The sequence below is a fragment of the Hylaeus volcanicus genome, chromosome 4, assembly GCF_026283585.1.
Source record: "Hylaeus volcanicus isolate JK05 chromosome 4, UHH_iyHylVolc1.0_haploid, whole genome shotgun sequence".
NCBI classification, from domain to species: domain Eukaryota; kingdom Metazoa; phylum Arthropoda; class Insecta; order Hymenoptera; family Colletidae; genus Hylaeus; species Hylaeus volcanicus.
In genome coordinates, this window is record NC_071979.1 from 22738903 (window position 1) to 22758074 (window position 19172).

The 19172-nt window shown below is 42.4% G+C and overlaps 1 protein-coding gene across 3 annotated transcripts in view; it reads right to left on the bottom strand.

Annotated features, from left to right (window-relative positions):
- The window catches only part of LOC128875488 (acid sphingomyelinase-like phosphodiesterase 3a), a 65960-nt gene extending 50213 nt beyond the window's left edge, over positions 1-15747 (bottom strand). Inside the window, exon 1 of one of the 3 annotated variants that reach the window (XM_054121119.1) lies at positions 15279-15747. The gene's annotated coding sequence lies outside the window, so the exon portion shown is untranslated. Of the gene's footprint in view, positions 1-15018 lie in introns of all 3 variants that reach the window. The other 2 variants (XM_054121120.1, XM_054121118.1) reach the window with 2 other exon arrangements.
- Positions 15748-19172: the final 3425 nt, after the last annotated feature.

The following is a 19172-nucleotide window of genomic DNA, read 5'->3' on the forward strand; positions in this document are numbered from 1 at the left end:
AATTTTGCTACGTAGATCACATAGACTACATAGACCTACATTTAAATGTGTCTAGGTCTGAGTTATATCTGGATACGTACCCACACGTATCTAGGTCCAAGCCCCATCTTAGGTGGAACTGTTCACCAAAATCACCAGCAGAATTGTGTCCGTTGTCTACACATCTCTTTCCTAATGCTTTCTCCTAATGGCTTTCAATTTCAAATTACTATCCCCTATGTCACCAATCAGCATTGCACAAAACCCCTACAGACTGCAGTCTCTGAGTTCCCAGAAAACTTCCCCTCGCCCCACTTTTGCTACCATAGAATCAGTCCGAATCCTTCCAGAGCTGAGACCCCCGCAGCCCAGTAAACAATCGCCACCAAGTCAAACAAGTGATCGAGGTTTGACAAACACGGCCAGCCTGCAACATTTGGACACCGCGATGCCCAAGTACGCCACATCAAAGGTAACGCCATCAGCGTTAACAGGCTACCGTCAAAGAGCGGACCCGTCCGCGGCCAGCTGGTACGAGAAACAAACGCTCACGGTGTAATCCACCCGCACGGTAAAAGCTTGGAAAAACGCGACGGCGATGGCCTTGATCGTTCAACAGGCGTTAATTCCCAGCTCGTGCGACCGGTTATGATTCTTTCCACCGTTGAATTTATTCCTCGTACGTGGCAGCCAGGACGACAGATGTATACTAGAGATTTACGTGAGCCCGCGACGAGTCACGGGGCGCACGCACGGACCGGACCACGCACACGGCAGCTCCGCGGACACGCTCGATAATTAATGGTCAGTTTTAAGGCGTTCTAAACGCGTGAAATACGTCGTCGGGGGCTCTCGCGATGATTTACGACGTGCAAACGGCTTCTTGAGGCGACTGTGCCTCTGGACGCACGTGTCTTCGTCGGACATTTGCATACTACGGGTACGTGCTCGCGCCGACTCTTCGGAGGTCTCCCGGTGTTACAGGCGGAAATGTTGATGGAACTGTTCTATGGTAATTTCGGGTTTCGAGGAGCAAAATAGTGTTCTCGGTGGATTTTATGGGGGGTGGGACTATGCTGGAGGGCTGGAGAGATCGGTGATACGTAGAATGGTCAAGATTCTTGGAAATTAGTGGTTTAATGAGTACTCAGGAGGAGCGTACCAGGGACCAATTGCAACATCCTGCTAAAAGAATCATTTCCTAATTATTAGAAATTTTGTAGAAATTCAAGTGTTATAATAAAACAACGTCACATTATGTTTCTACATGGAAGAACTCAGCTAAGTCCATTAGTCTTCACAACCTTGAGGTTTCTGCATAAACATCAATTTTGAAAAATAAATAAAAATTTAACACTTGATATAATATAGGTAAAACTGCAATTCTTCTAAAATTTTTCTGTAGATTTACCAATTTTTCAAACATTAATTTGCTGTCTCTCCATTAAATCCTAACTCCTAACAAATCCGATTTCTACTCAGGGAAAACAGTTTACTCTCTCGCTTCGATATTCTCGGAGGGCTGAAACGCATAACACTGTTAGCCTAAAATAAGAGCGTCTAATGACAAATTTCGTTGGCAATAAGATCTCAGCCAAGGGCATTATCTAAATAAGGACGGTTCTCACCGTAGACGGGACCAACGCCGCCGAGTATTTCGCTGCAAACGGTTTAATTATCCCGCTGTCTTATGCTCCGATTTACCGCGATGAAATTGTATAGTAAGGAGAATTTAACTGTACGTAATTTCCCGCGAAACGAGCGAATAGCAATAGAACACCGTGTCCCGACCTGGTGCACGAACCGGGACGTTCAGGGAAACGCGACAAAATCGAATAATGATTATTTAATACATGGCAAAAGTTGAGAAATCAATTCTCATACTACAATTTCTGGAAATAAGTGGCGAGGTTAGATGTCTGAAAAATGGCGAGGAGTCGACGAAATGGAGTGCAAAGGAAATTTAACGGAAATTTAGTAAATCTAACGTTTAACGTAACCGGATCGTTATCGATCGCCCTAATCAAAATTTCACCCGCGCATCGAGTGTGCGTCTCCGTAAATATTTAAGATCCGTTTTCTCGGAGAATAGAAGACGAACTGGTGGAGATGTTTGCTTGTCAAACTGCATGTACCGCGCTTAATGGAAACGAAAGCTCTCGAGTGGCTCCAAATTTAATAAACTATTCATCGTCGAGAGCACTTTCAATTCAATATTCCGCGGGTATTTTATAATTTCAATATGTACAGCTGCTCAAAAACGTGAATGCGCGTTGTAATGGACAGTAAAAAAAGAAAAAAAGAAGGGGATTCGACGGATTCCTACCACGAGATAAATTTAACATAGCCGCTCATGGATTCCACGAATTTTGTTATAAAATGTCATTTGCATGCGGCACGTATCGTTCTTGCTTTGAGGGAACATTAATATTTCTCAGAGGTTTAGTGCCCTCATCGTTATATACTAGATACTACTATCAACGTGACCCGTTTTTTTTTTTTATACACGAAGAAACGATCTTACAATTGTTGGAGACCAAAATAGGGTCAAAGAAAACTAAATAATAAAAAGCAAGCTGAAATAAAACGAATTGGAATCTTGCATTAGCTTATAAGAATTGACGTTACAAGAGTTTGAGGTTATTTTCAGAACCAGCCATTAATTATGCTACGACACGCACCCTTTCTTCTATACCCTTAATAAAGACGTCTTAGTACAAATTATTCATAAACAGTAAATCATAGATATCCTGCAACGTGCATGCACGCAACACAATTTGTGGACCACCCACTTCGATTAAACGTAACAATATTATTTTTGTCTTTCAATGTGATTTCATTTTCTGACGGGAGTCTCGCGTTGCAGATAGCTGAGAAGATTTAGAACGTTCACAAAGACACAGTGATTAACGAGCACGCTATCTTAACATGGCTCCAGAGACTTCAAAGCATTGATTTCAGGTTAGAAGGTTAAGATCGAAGCGGAAGGTCAATCAAGATTGCTAGCCAACGTAATCGCCACATTTTTAATTAAAAACGCTTTGCGATATTCGACACGAGACATTGCGAGGATGTTGGACATTTCCAGGCAATCTGTTTCTTCGGGTTGAAAGAAGATTGGAACGATACGAAAAAATTAGTACAAGGACGTTTTGCAATAATTTAAAAATTAGCTAGATTGTTCGGAACTTCAGATAGTGTATTCTTCATCAAAATGGCGGAAAGTTTTATAAAATATAATCACGGTTCCAAAGGTGAATTTAATGAACAATGACTATAAAAGAAGTCGCGTGAGAATTTCTCTTATTGTTTTAACTATTGCAATATTTGTAAGCGTATATATATATATATATACTATAGTACACTATAATAATAATATTATTATTATAAATAATACTGGCTGGCTGCGTTTTTCAATCAAGTAGAAACGAGACTGAATTTTCCAAATAACACGAATGCTCCCACGCAAACGTGACGTGAAAGTAAACTGAAAAAAATCGCGAAATTACATTCACGTGAACGTAATATGAGTTTACATTCTGTTTAAAATCCCGACGAACTTATTACTCGATTTAATAGGTAGCCACACCGGGAAGGGATTTTTCTAATACCCCCCTGTAATTTATATTGGAATAAATCTCTAGTAAAAAGTGAGATGGCGAACTCGTGCACTCCAAGCCGTGATTCTCAGAATTATGTCTTGTACGTTCTCCATATAATTCGAAATTAAAAAGCAGTAAATTGCTGTACACCCCTTCTCACGGTTCTTTACTAAAGCACCGATGTTAATCTTACTAAATAGTCTTGAGATAAACTGGAAAAACTTATTAAGAGACGTGAAAGGAATTAATGCTTTGTATTAATTAAAGGGTAACGTAAATCAGTGGAATTTAAGTAATATTTTATGTAAAGTTTCTTGACCGAAATTGTGTAGTCACTTACGATACAATGAGTTGTTATATCATCCGAGTATCCTCGCGATATATATTTTCAATATTAAGTGTAACGTTTATAATAAAAGCAGTGAGTTACGAATATAAAAAAAGTCCTTTACCATTTCACAATCTGAAGCTACGTTGTGTAGATAGAAGGAATCAAAGTTTACCGAGATGACTTTGGGCGCCATCTTATATACCAATCAACTGATCGCGCATGTGCTCACGCGTGATAAGATGGCGTCTGCCTTGAGTCATATCAGTAAACTTTGATTGCTCCTATCTAGACAACGAAACTTTAGATTGAAAAATGGAGAAGGACTTTCCGATTTCTTTTGTTGTCAGAAATCGATTCTAAGAGTAAATTCTTGTCTTCCGTACACTATCGAAAAATGACCCGAAGAAATAGTCGAAGACAATTCAATTAAATATTAATATTAAAGAGAATGATACTTCGAGCGTCTAAATATTTGAATTCCTCGAGCAAGAAATTCTAAATAAATTCTGTATGCATGATACGATCTTCAACTTTTATTCACATATTTGCCTGGTGTTCTAGCCAGTATATTACTTGGAGGATTGCAGACTTCGCGTCTCACTTGTTAGCGGCTTCAGATGCGGGGGAACGTATACTTTCACGACCCTTCCAACACTGTGGGTGGACCCTTTTGATCGATAAATGTACGTAGACAATTTAAACGCGTCCCGTCTGCACGCTCCTGCACATACAGTGAGTCACAGAAGCATTTCTACACCCTCGACTGCTGACTCCGTACCGTAAATACTCTTTCAAAAAAAAAATTTACAAGATCCTACATTAGACAAAAATATACGCTATACTAATAAAGCTTTCAAGCGAATTATTGGAAAAGTTACGTCCAATAATTCCTCTTAATAACTCACTCACGGAAGTTCTATTTTAGCTTCGTTTCTCCTACATAAGTTATACCTTGATCTACAGCTATCAGACATGAAATTAATGCAGATCAATCAAAATGAAATTTCATCTGGATTAGGCAAAAGGAATAATAGTTATAACGGAATCTCTGACAGATTTCAATTTCATTTTTAATAATTCCTACCTTTCAAAGGACTTTATATTGATCCAAGGCCTAATGAATACAGTGTGAACATATTTCGCGATAAAAACTCCACAACATTTTACCCTAAATATATATCACTCACTTGAAGTTAATGGTTGAAAGGGTGTGATTATTGTACGTACATAGAATGGTAATTCAAGCACGTCAGCGAAAATCGTCAGGGCTCGTTTACCAGGAGGAAGGAGAGAGCTCAAAGAGAGCATCGAAAATCGGTGGAAAATTCGCGCAGTAAATCACTTTCGCTCGTGTTACGTACGAATTAACCTCAGCCGCAGATAAGGCCGCTAGGTAATCACGAAAATAGTTGCCACGAAGTTGGCTTCGACTTATCGCACGATTATATGGATTTTTTAAGTACTTTTGCGGTAATTAAGAGGTCACGATATACGACGGGATCGTTAGATCCCTCTCCTCCTTGAAAAATATAAACGCGACTGACGCAGTCATATTACCCTTTGAGTCATGGCGGCAAACATACTCGCCACCCTCTCGCGCTCAGTTTTTAATTATTTTAACGAATTTCTCTGCGTTGAGTAACAACTTTCCTCGTTTTTTTCTTTGTGGATCAACTAGAAAACGCGAGTAAAAGTTTTTCAGAATTTTTTTGGAATTTTCTTCTACGTTGTTCTTCTTTTACTACAGATTAATAATCACTGAAAAATATAGAGAGATTAATATATATATCTACATAGAATCAGCCATTTTGAATTTTTCAAACCTTCCCTTTGTAAAAACGGTTACCAATTAAAATGAAAACGAAAAATAAAGTTACGTAAGAGTTCTACGGAGTTTTAAAAATCTAACTTCAGATTTGTAATCGGTGACCCAGGACACTCCTGGCTATTGATTTTCAAAAATATCGATAGAATAAAATCATGGCTCGAAGGGTTAAGGACACATGGCTGAGATTACTCTGCGATCATAAATTCACGGCGCTATTTTTGAGATTGGCTTCGCTGCTACCCGAGAAATAAAGGACGACATGCCTTTTCAGAGATTTGAACGTGGGTGAGGGATCTCGATTATATTGCTCACGATGTACTTCACGTCTAATAGCAATTGATCTATCGCGATGTTGAGATGGGATTAAGGCGAGACTGGAGATTTACGCTCCGTTTTCCCGATTCCAGACACTTGTGCAACATTGGTATGGCGGAGAGCTGCTTGTGCCAGAACTTTGACAGATTACTTTCTGGAAACTCAGTAACTCATACTCATGGTTATTTCAAGGTCACAATGTTTTTAAAAAAAAAAGAACACTTGAATTGGACTTGACGTCAGCAACTACGCAAAGAAATGAAAAGTTCATAGAAAGACAACAATGACTTTGAAATTATCTCGAAGCTAACACTAAACAAACAATCTACTTGCATTTCATACTTTCTACCTTGGACCTTACACTCTGAAATTTTCTCCTCTCCTAAATCTTAACAAGAATATTTAGTTAGCCTGTTTCTTACGATTCACTCCGTTCAATAAACAAAAAACCATAATATAAAGAATTAACACGTTAACTGCCAGACTAATAATCGTGAAAATTCCTACAAGGCTAAATTATTTTCCTACACTATTAGAAATGGTGTAATCAAATATTTGTGGTAGTAGTTATTTCGGTGACCTCTATAGAATTTGCCAATCCGATCCAGATTAATTTCAGTTAACTCCTCACCTTCAGGATTAATTTACTTAATCCCTAAGTGAACATCCCTGTCATTCGTATGTGGCTGACGTGGCGCTCAACGTGTTAAATACAATTATTTCGCAAGCAATCCCACGAATTTCCTAGCAACAAGAGAAGTACGATTCCGAAAGGTGAATCGCGTTGGCACTTGCGGCAGGTCGTGGATGATACTGCAAACGTAAAAATGCATTCCCTGGTTTCAATATACACAGACACACGCGACCGGGTTGGTATAAAGTTTTATTTCGCGCGGGACTGGCATATTCCGGCTTCTAAAAATTTCATACGGGAATGGATGGCAGCTAGCTACGAAAGACCGCGAGAATCCGGATATATTCGGATAAGATTTCCGCTGCAGCCACTTGCATCTCCCCTTACAGCCAGCGTTCCGTCAATCCGTCGCGACGAAATTCAGATTTCACGAGCCAGCGAGCCCGCCGGGCAGAAACGAAACGTCTCGAGCGGATTCGTGCCACGATTCGTCCGAACGACGCGTCGCGCCTAACCGCTCTCACGCGCCTCGCAACTCTCTCGAAAGAATATTAACTCTTCGGGAATTAATTGCAGCGAAACTACGCGTTCGCGAAATTTCAGCTTGCAGTGAGTGATTTATGCACTGTCTGCGGAGTGTAACGATATTTTTATTTTTTCGGAATATAGATTCTCATTCAAGATGGCTTACTAGCCACCACCAACATTGATATGTTTTCTTAAAGCCTCGATAAATGCCTGCAAAATATTTAGTTGTATCGAAATTCAAACGAAACTTACAGGATTGATAGATGAAAAGATTAGGTCGAAGACGCATGAAATCATTTTCCAAGAGAAGTAAGTTTTCCACCCCAGTAAAATTCATAAAGTATACCCCACTTTCACTTGTGCTAGGTGTACAATGTAGCCCCTTAATTACGGCGGTTCGACGCGACCTGGTTCGCAGTCGCGTGCCAAAATTTCGAAATCTAATAACGACTGAATTACGATCGCGGTGAGCCTTCCAATATCGTTGGACCTGGTTCACCAACGCTCTAATCCGAAAAGTGGCGAGGGCTGACGCGTTCAGAAGATAGGCCTCACGAAAAATGTGCCCGTGTGACGTTTACTTTCCGATGAGTCTTTGGGCGATAGCGGTGCTCGGAATATTCAGGATAACGATATACGACTTTAAAATTAATAGTTTCCAAGGTATTCAGCTACGAATATATTATTATTTCATCTTGACTTACCTTAGGTGACCTTAGCTGAATTCAGGAAACTATTAGTTTCAAGATATCCCTTAATACGTATATTCTGAGACTTCACAACTATATTAAATTAGAGAAAACTATTTACGTTACATTGTGACCATTTCGAAACCAGCCGAGATTTTTCTGAAGTATTTATTGTCTATTATCAAAGTGAACGAGTTATTCCGATGGAGTATTTTAAGCCCTTCTCCCCGTATATTTGGCATAATAAGCAACATTGATAGATGAGTTTGCGGCGCACTACACTCAATAACAGCTTAAATAGTGCTAAATTATACAGATCACTGGTGGCTCATTATTCAAACGTATAATGCGCCATCAGAAGCCATTATTTCTACTTAACGATAAATCAAAAGTTAAGAGAGTAATGGCTACCGAAGCATTTATATTAATTGATCGATTGAACGGATTAACAGTTGTTGACTAGTTCCATGGGTTGGACTATCCGAATGAAAATATTAGAGAAGTAATGTTGACGTTTAGCAAACCTCGCTCTAAACTACATTTAGAACGAATCAATCACTGCTCGCGCAATAAATCACTTAATTGGAGATATGATTAAAACATCCGTGAGTGAAATTCTACGAACCATATACATCGGACATAATTTTAAAAAAATTCTTCTACCTCCTCCAATCAAATTATTTTAATAGAAATGTGAAAATCGCCTGCTACATGCTTCTCTCTAATCAATACACTTTATTTTCTTAATACGGCACACCATCTACAGTAGATGCTACAAAATAAAAGCTTCTAGGTCGATCGTTCCCTTCGATTTGGTTGAATGTACTCTGAATTCGTTACGCCCACTCTTGATATTGAATTGATAATTCAATAGGCATAGATTACAATCAGCTGAAGTGTTGCCTGATTAGATGTGTTGTGAACGAGTAGATTTCGGTTCTGGCGATTGGGCTTTGGTTATAGGTTTCGCTGTCGCTGGTACATTTAAAGCAGATGATATGAACAATTCGTGAAAATAGTAAAGGGATCTTATCGAAAAAGTTTACTGTACTCTATTAACATTTGATTCGTTCACTGCACAAATCGATTAACTCCACTTTTTGAAAAATCTGAAATTTAAGTGTCAAAGCACTATTATTATTTCTACATTATTTCATCGCATTTCACAACTTTTTCTTTTATGGAGTTAATCGATTTGTGCAACGAACGGCTCATTTATAAATGTCCTGCTTTCCATTTCACCCAATGGCCCTCCCAAAAAATTATGAAAATTATGTAGCGGGCCCTCTTCGAGTAACTTTTCAACATCAGAGACTATCGATCTAGATCGCGCCACGTGAATTTTAAAGCTCCATCGAGTCCCACTCTCAGATACCTTTACGCCAAGTCTATGAATGATCTTGCCACTAAGATTCGGGTGATCCGACACGTAGAATTTTCCCAACCTTACACATCCACCCGCAAGAGAACCTACCAAAGAATATTGTTTCCCCCCTTCCGTTGCCCTCCTGACCCAATTCCCAACCACATTCCCGTGCTAAAAACTGCAGACTCACCCCGCCTCCCCTAAAGCTCCCAACGAAATACCCCCTAAACCATCGCCCATCTACACCTACCATCTACAACTACCCGTCGTTACCTCCAGAATTTCACGCCCTATAGCTGCGCAAAAGCCCGTCAAAAAACCAGCGTCACGCTCGGGGCTTTAGCCGCGAGACCGGCGAAATTTATAGCGAGCAATATCATTACGTCGAATCGCAGGATTCGAGTGCCTGGCCGCGGCATTCGAGTGCCCTCTTCTCAGCCGGTTCTTTCCCCTCTCCGGACGAGGAAAAGAACGACGGCTAGGGGCCAGAGGAAAGGGAGGGCGTAATATCCGAGGGAAAATTTGTTCGGCGAAATGAAATTATCCAGCGACGATCTTGCATTATACTCGCGGTTCTACGTGCCCGGCATAACGCTTTTGGCGGCAACGTCCCACTAATACGTGGAATACGTATCGAACGACCGTAACGTAACTCCCGCGCTTCGAATCGACGGGATATCTTGCCCGAATTACCCGCCTTCCCGCTCTCCGCAGTCGGTTATACGCTCCTTTACGATCGTGCCCGATTGATTCGTTTTCAATGGCCGCGGGTTTTAATTCGAACGACGCCTACGTGTCCTGGTTCGCTTAATCGAGCTCCAACGTTGATACGACGGATGATGGATACCGCGGTGAACTTGGACGATTAGGTGAAGGGAACCGTGGGTGGTGTTGTTTATGGGATTTTGGAGATTTTTACAGTCGGTACCATTAACATTCGTACCCTCTGTATTTATTGAAGAAATTTGTCCAATTTAAATGGTAACTGATTGACTGTATATGGAATCTTAAGAGTCAAGGTGACTTTTGGACCTAGATCAGTTTCGAAGACACTTTTGAATCGTCGATTCGGCACAGTAGCTCGAAATTATTCAGGAATTTTTTAATCGTGAATGAATAACGATATTTGAACTGAATATTTTTGAAGATGCAACATTTTCAGGATAGGGGTTCTTGGGATTTGGGTTCTTCTTTAGAAGACCGCCATTTTGTCCACTTCTTTTCAAACTGTCTGATCGTGGTCTATTCCACGCAGACGCCAATGTTAAACGATAAAATTCATATTTCATCCGTTTCAGATCACCGTACGACCCTGGGGAGTCCGCGTAGTCGACCCATGACTTTCCGACAGGTTTTACTTCCATGGATATCTAATTCATATCCGAAGAATTTCTTTCTAAATATCCTCCGATGTTCCAGAGAGATCCCAAAATATTTGAGGAAAAGAATGGTTTCGATATCACCGCCATTACACTCCTAACAAATTGTTGAATGCCTTCCTCCTCTTTCAAGCTACGAGTTGCTTAAAATGCCATGAACCTATCAACTGACTATAACTACAAGATGATGATCTAGAATGACTTAGTCTTCATTGTCCAAGTCTTTACACGAGTCGAAAGAGTCCCTTAGTGAGAGTATACAAAAGACTCTCGATAAATCAATATTTTGGATCCGGTTATAGCCTTGTCGGACAAATACCAGAATACACGTAATTGCAACAACGGTGTCTACTTAACAACAACAGTTAAGTATATAACAATGAACCCTACGTGGAGTATTTGCGCGCGCAACTATGTGCACTAACTCGAGTGTTAACTTGATGTTTGAATGTTTGTCTCTGACTACTCCTATTTACCCTTGCTCAAAGTCTCCGGTGTCTTCCCTTTAACGTTCAGGGATTCATGATTGGCGTGCCTTGGATGCAAGTGTACAGTCAATCTGTGTCCTTGTAAAGAAACTGTAGATTTTCATTTTGCTGGGAAACTATAGTCTTAAGTCTCTTTAAAGTCAGTTTACGAAAGAATCGAAGGATTTTCAAGGTCCAAGCACATGCTATTGTGTTGTCCACAAATTGTAAGCTACAGTTGTCCATCGGTGTATATTCAAGTAATTAATACTACAAAATACTATTAATGACTTGTCAAATCGAGAATCAATTGAACTGGCGGAAAAGAGGATCTTTCGATTAATAATTTATTCAATCGTGAAACTGAGTCGAATTTTCATAATAATCGGGTTCATCGAACGAGAAGTCTGATTAAATGACGTTTAGAAGAAAGTAATGCTCTCTGGGAGAGTACTTTATTACAACCACCGTTGAACAAGGCACGTCAAAAAACGAATGGTAAGAGTTCAGAATAGTATTGACCGTGACTGAAACGATGTCGTTTCCACGAATGAGTCCTCCTAGCGAGCATTACTTTCTACACAGAGATTTCAGTCTTTCCGCGGAAATGCACCTATCCAGTGAACCGTTAAACGCCAGATAAATGATTAAATTAAATGAAGGGATACCTTCAGCTATCTGATAGAAAGGCTTTAATAGAGCGGAATAGTTTATGTATTCAATGGAAAGTTTTCTGAGGTAAGTATGACGTACGATGTCGAGCTAACGACTGTTATTAGCTTCTTGGCAGAGCCTTCATTTCTTCATCGCGTAATGTACGACATTTACCGACACGTATGCTTCGACAGCCACAATTTCATTCCGAATGGAAGTTTGATTACATGCACTCGATCCCTCGAGTAACCACGATAAAAAAAAATCTAGCAGCCCTAGATCGTTGAATACTAAATTGCTACTGTTTTGAAATGGATATTTCAAGGTGTATCTCAAGTGTTCAGCTTTTTGAAGAATATAATTTTTACGAGCAGTGCTTGAAATACGCTTCTTTTAAAACTTCTTTTTTAACACCAAATTAATTTTTATTTATAATCTTCGGGTGATTTTAGTCTCACTGAATTCAGTCTTCGGTTGCGCAAACAATACAAAATCCTAACGACGGAACTAATATGTCGGTCACTTTTGACCCGACCGTAGGAGAGGAGGGTTAAAAGATCGGTAATCCACGAAAGCGAACGATCTTATTTATGTGTAATATCAATATTCCTAGAAGTGCGACAATAATGAAATGTAAGGATGTAGCGCGAGTACTGTCGCCGCCAAGCCTAGAGAAGATAAAAGCAACACGATTCCTCGACAGAATAGAACGTATAAAGCGTCCGCCAACTTTTGCCAAAGCCTCCGCAGTCTCCTCGACTCAATGATCTAACGAGTCCTCTGTACCCCGGACTCGTTTCTCACACCGCCTCTTCCAACCATACACAGACGTCACTGGATACCTGGCCAACTCTCCTGAATCTGTTTGCATTGTCCAGAGGAGCCCAGTCCACGATCGGAGTCGGGAAGAGTTCCCATCCCCATCGCGGGTACACCTCCTCCGGACCGATCGTGCCAGCTTCCAATGATACACATGGGTTAGCGTGGCTTTGATCGAGCGCAAGTTGCGTGGAACGTCAAAGTGCGGCGATAATTAAGCGCGTTGCTTGGACGTCCGTGCGTCGGGACCGTAACGCGGCACACAAGAAACGGGGACTAATGAGAAAAAGTTCGACGTCGCGGCGAACGGTTTTAATTAAAGCGATGGGCGCAAACACGGCGCACCGGGAGCAATATTTTCACATGTCCTATATAGTCCAATCGACGCCAGAAGAGGTTCATTTCCCTCCCGTCGAACGGTCCCGGGTACTTTCTTCAATTAATTCCCACCCTCCCCCATCCGCGATGGAACCAGGCGATCCCTTTTTGTGATCGCCAGATGCGCTGGGGAACATTCATCCCCTTTCCCCTTCCCCCTCCTACTCCTCCTCCTCGTCCCACCCACCGACCCTCGTTCGGTATCGTAGAAATTCATCCCGCGGGATTCGTATCGTGAACCGCGCGAAATCGCGTCGGATTAATCGTTCGCTGGCTTAACCCTCGGTGTGCGCGCGGAAATTATGTTTACCAGGGAGCCGCGCGAACGTTAAATATTTCTTCAGCGCCTGGGAACCGTTCCAGGGTGATCCTTGGGATCGATTCCCGCGTCAAGACTCCCGGGGTGAGCGTTTATTGCTTCGCTCTGTCGCTGACGAACAGTTTTCCCGTGAGAGAATTGTTACCGTGCCGGTGGAAAAACATTTTGCGTTTCCCTCTGGTGACCAGTCGTCGGCGCAAAGCGGGGCTTAACCCACTTATGCCCGGAGTAACAGTTTAAGATCTTGCGAGAAGGAGCAATTGCGAACTGGAGAACGAAAGTATCATCCGCGGGACTGATTACGGTGTCCGGGGTATTCATGTTTCGTATGTGTGGGGAGGATAGTAAATTATTTTCTACGAAGTTGTCAAGCTGTACGCTATGTATGAGCGGGTTACGGGTGTGTAGTCGCGATGAAAGGGTCCCAAAAAATAAAAATAATATAAAAGAAGAAATTAAAGTATTATATTATTACTATAGTACTATTATTGAAGTAAAAATAGTGTACGGTTAGAGGAAGGTCTGGTCGGGTTAGTTGCGAGTGGTCTGTTAACCCTTAGGTGGGTTAAAATTGTCTCAGATTTTGGTTAGCTTTGATATCCTGTTTGCGTATCTTCATTCGCAAGGCTACGAACTGATAATAAATGTTAACATTTTAACTACTTAATTAGCGACAGTTTACGTTTTAAAAGAGTTTTATACATTAATGTATCTTAAGTTTTGCGTAGTTTAAATTTTATTTTCAGTTTAAATCGTGTGTCTTGAAACGCCAGACCTTCAATCCTCCAAATTGTTGACACCCTGTAGCCAAGAACCCTGACGCTTAAATACGCCACGCCTTTCCCAAAATCCTATCATTCCTATTTCTCTAGACGCTATAATTAGAAAATAATTAGAAAAGTCAGTCAGTTAACTGAAAATGAGCCTACAGGAAGCAAACTGATTAGTTTCGCCGAACTATCCTTTCTATATAACCTACTACAACACAGACAAACCGAGGACACGTCTAGACGTGGCGAATTGGATGACAGTCGACGTGTTAATCCTTTGCACTCAAAGTATGCCTCCCAGGCATAGTCGGTGTCTGGCAATCTACTCCACCTATGCTCCCTCGGACACTCAGAACTGTGCGCCAATACTAGCTACTCATTTTTGTGTACTTTCTGGGGAACAGAAATTATTATCTTCACATATTTGCATTCTAGAGTCCTTGTAATCCATACCTTATACCCATAAAGTCGCTAGCTAAGTCAGAGTTAAATGTAAGAAAGCACTCGAAGCAGACTTGAAGAGATCGTTATAAATGTTCAACGACTCCAAGCGGGCCTATAGCCAGCCACGTAGTAGATCATCGCGTAGATCTAACCCAGACCTCTGTCACGCGAAGAAAAACTCATTTAGGGGTTAGTGACCAACGGGAGTATCGCCTAACACAGCCATACCAGATCAAACTTTCAACGTTCCTTTAAAACACTGAACTTTTACACAAGGCAATTGTCAATAAGAATGCTACATAATCCACCCTGTGCATAACTATCGAGTATTCCCAATATACATCTAACAGACCACTCAAAACCGCCTCCATCGCCTCAGTGGTCCAACAACAACACGGAAGACTACTTTCCGTCCCGTCGCGAACAGTATTCCGCATCGACTACGATACGAGGCCAGAGTTTCATATACCCGTTTAAAAAAGACACCACGGGACCAGTGGAGCAATTATTACTTACGTGTACGTGGCACAAGAGAGCGTCGCAACAAACTCAATCGTAGCGGGCCATAGCGTGACACGCACTCACACGCGCACGCTTTTCAATCCCCCCGACGTGTGTCTCTCGAAAACTTATGATCCGCTGGCTACCAAGCGTATGAACTAGATCCACGCGAGGCGCAATCCCCGAAGGCTTCCCCGAGCGATGCACTTTTCGACTGATCGCGACTATCGATTCTCAGCCTCACGGGATCATTCTTCCTCGGTACTAAAAATCACCTCTTCCGTTTCCAAAACTCGCTGCGTGTGGGTTGTCCAAGCACCGGAGAACTTCCACAATCGGGGATCCACTATCGAAACTTGCGAAGCCTCGTGGTTGCCGATGCACGAGAAGATTTTCTTTTCACAATCGCTGAGGGATCGGGGATCCACCGTCGATAGTTGCAGCCTATGGGTTGTCCAAGCACCGCGACTTTTGATTTTCACGATTACTATCGAAGATCCACCGATGATAGTTGCAGTCAATGGGTTGTCCGACCATCGGAATGAAATTTTACTTTTCACAATTGCCGTGAGATCCAAGGTCTCTTGCCACTGTTCGACGACTTCGTCGGATTGCCGTTAGCGGTGCACTGCGTGGCGCGCGTTGCGTTCCGCGTACGGAGCACGAGAGGACCGGGCGAACCGCGTGCGGCCCGCAACTTCGCGCGAGACAAACTCAGAGTCTCCTCGGGCAGGTGGGACGCCGACGCCGGCGCTGCCGCCGCTGCCCGCCGGGGGTCGAGGATGGCTCCGGCTTCGCGACTGCGCCCTTTCGACTCTCTTCAACCCATTACGGTTCTCACCCGTTCGCGCGCACAGGCATAAACATACACGTACAGGACAGACGTTATCATACAGGGCCGCGCGCGATGTAAGGCCGACACGAGCGCGCGCTACCGCTCCGCCTGTAATAACGTGACCCGTCTTTGTGTGAGTGCGTTGCTTCTTCCCTGACGGTCTCGACGCCGCCCGCGATGGGATCCCCCCTTGGCCGCAACACGTAGCATCGCAGCCACTCCACCCTCTCGCGCAGAACCCCACCGCGATGCATCGTCCTATCGCTTTATGTCTCGCGTAACGTTTTATTAACCAGAAATCAAGCGCGCCAAACCTTTCCTGTCGGGCCTAGCGGCTGCTTAGATTTCGGCGGGTCCTTGGATTATTCCTCGTACATTGATTTGTTAAGGGGGGACATCGTACGAGAGTGTATTTCTTAACGTTGCAATTGAGCATCGTGGATTGAGGAGAATGGGTGGTCTCAGTAAGTGGTCAGTGAGTTACGTAGCCTTTGGTTAATTTTTACTGAATCTCTGGTACTACCATGAATGGTAGACGAGTATTTCTTGGACTGCCGCTTATCCGACGGCGAACTGGGAACCTAAATTGGAAATACAGATTAATAAAGAAGATTTCAGGTTTAGGAGGGCAGAAGGTGCAGAAAGTAATGTCGTTTCTGCGAATGTTAATACATGTTTATCATTTATCAGTTCATTGTCACTAGATAGCAAAACGTTGTTGGTAACGAGAATAACGAAAATTTATTTGTTTGAATTTAATGTAAAAGAAACGATATTACTTTCTGGTGTCCCTGATACATCTTCATCAGCGAATCTGTAGTATTTTCGTAGAAAATGAACAAACACTTATGCATCTGATAGATGCCAACCGATAAAGTGTTCCCTCAATTTGTCTTCGCTAGGCCTCCCTAACAACATCGAATAATAATACATATTTGTATACCAGACTCCAGGTGTCCACCTTTAATTTAGATCCTCTTTAGGAACTAAACGACATTTAATGTAGAACTTCCTCGAGATCTGAACGAATTGATTTAGAGTAATAATAAAATCCCCCTTTGGGAAGTGCTACTTTTTTCCTCCAAGCCTTATCCTCGCCGACGAGGGACTCACCCTTAGCCGCAACACGTAGCCTGCCAGCCCCTAGCCTTCCTCCTGGCGCAACCCCATCGCGATGCATCATCCCATCGCTTTATGTCTAGCGTAACGTTTTATTAACCAGAAATCAAGTGCGCCACCCTTTTCTCTCTCGTCCAGCGTTGGATCATCCGTCAAGCTAAGATTTCGTGGCATCCCTGACCTGCTATATTCCTGAGGGTTTGGGATTTGGTAGGGGGAAGATGTTAAACGAGCAATCGCGTGCCCCGTCACTGCGGTTAGAGAGGAGGGATAAGGCCGTGCGGTGGCTATTGACTGACGTCGTAAAGGAACCGTCATGGATTGAGGAGAGTATGAAGGGGTGTGGGAAGAGCGAAGGGGGGACGCTTCTGACGATCAAAGCCTGATGATAGGGGACTCCGGTGGGTGGCGAGGAATTCTTGACTAGTAACGACTGAATCTCTCTATCATCTACGGGTTGGATGATTCTAGGAAAGGGATGAAATGTTCGTTAACTCTTAGATCCAACAATAAATGATAAACCTAACGAACGCTATACAGAACGTGTAATAATTCCAAGATTCTTAAGTGTTTTTCATAACACAATTTCAAAAAAGATTTTCGACTTCGATCTCCACTTTAAGCCCTCTTAAGCAATTGGTTGAGGTTAATAAAATAAGAAAACACTTTTGCGAGGGTGCTTTGAGCCTCCCCTCAGACCTCATCCCCCAAGCTTTAGCAGGGTCCCTGTACCGCTCTATCCTGAGGGTAATTGATTCGGTAAGGGGAGATGTTAAACGAGCAATCGCGTGTCTTATCTTTCGAGTTGAACTAGGGGGATGAGGCCACGCGGTGGCTATTGAGGACAACATCTTGAAAGCGTCACGATTAAAGACCAGTTAACGAAATCGTTCCGAAGAGGAAGTAACCACTCTCAACCTCTCATATCACAGATCTAAAAGTAGCTAAACTCTACAGAAATTCCTCCAGAAATTCTATCACTAGAATTGAGTCTCATCCGTCTACTAACATCCATCTAAGTATCAATTTCTTCTCATGGTCCAGCGTTGCTGACAGCAGCGCCACTGCGAAGACGCCAGTTTGAACTTGTAGGGCGGTTTCCTGAATATTGCATTCGTCTTGCACCAGTCTGCTGCATAAGGAATGCAGACGCGCAAAGGATGGACGTCGCATGCGCCCTTAATTTTGAGCAAACGAGCCGCAATCTCGAAATCCGTGTCTGTAGTCTGCTGTTCCCACGAGTTCGCGATAGGTCAATCGCTGTTCGGGGGTCAGAGGAAACTTCCCAACTCCTTCGAGTCCTAATTAGAACGCGGTGCTTCCTTGTGTCCGTAAATAATCGAACCAGGGGTAGAAATAAAAATTACGGACATTGCAGCATAACTCCTTTCCGAGCGATTATTGAAATTAACTGTAATCCCTTTTTTCATTTTGTGTAATACACGCGATGCTGTCATTTGCCACATTGATACGTGGTATTAAAATATCGCACTTGATACTCGAGCATGACACATGTCACGCAAGTGTCACGTATGCCATACGAATATTACAAAAGGCTTTCCAGCGGCTTTAGTTCTTATTTTCATGTATGCTCTTCCTTTTTAATGTTAAATGTATTCCATACCATTTGTGTTGTATTAGAAAGCAAAATCCTGATGTCTGTTTTGGAAAACCAGTTACATGCACGGAATAATAATCGAGAAGCTTAGTTCAAATTCAATGAAACTTCAGTGCAACTTCCGAAATTTTATTCGGAGATAATAAATGACTGTATCGTAATTATGAATCCGCACGATGTACACGAGTACAAATTACATAATTAATCCACAGGGCTTCTTTTAAAGTGTTTCGCGGATAATGGTTGTCCGATCAGACTGAATTACGCATTTTGACCATTACGCGTGAAGTTTGGTTTACAGCTGCTCGAGCGACCGCGCGAACGCTTGGGATACTTGTTCAGCGATTTAAACACTTAAAAGGGAAATCAAACAGGTGTTTCTCGAATAGTTTGCGAAATAATACAATCGCGCAGTGCACGAGCCCCTCCATCGCAATCTGATTGACGCGCTCGATACTTTGATTAAATCGAGCCTGGCTGCTCACCAGTTGAAGTTTGATTGCTTCCGGAAGACGCTACTCGAATGACTGCTGACTGAATATGAATTAGACGCTCGGGATACGGTCTTTCTGGGGGGGGGGGGGGGGCTTCGTTATC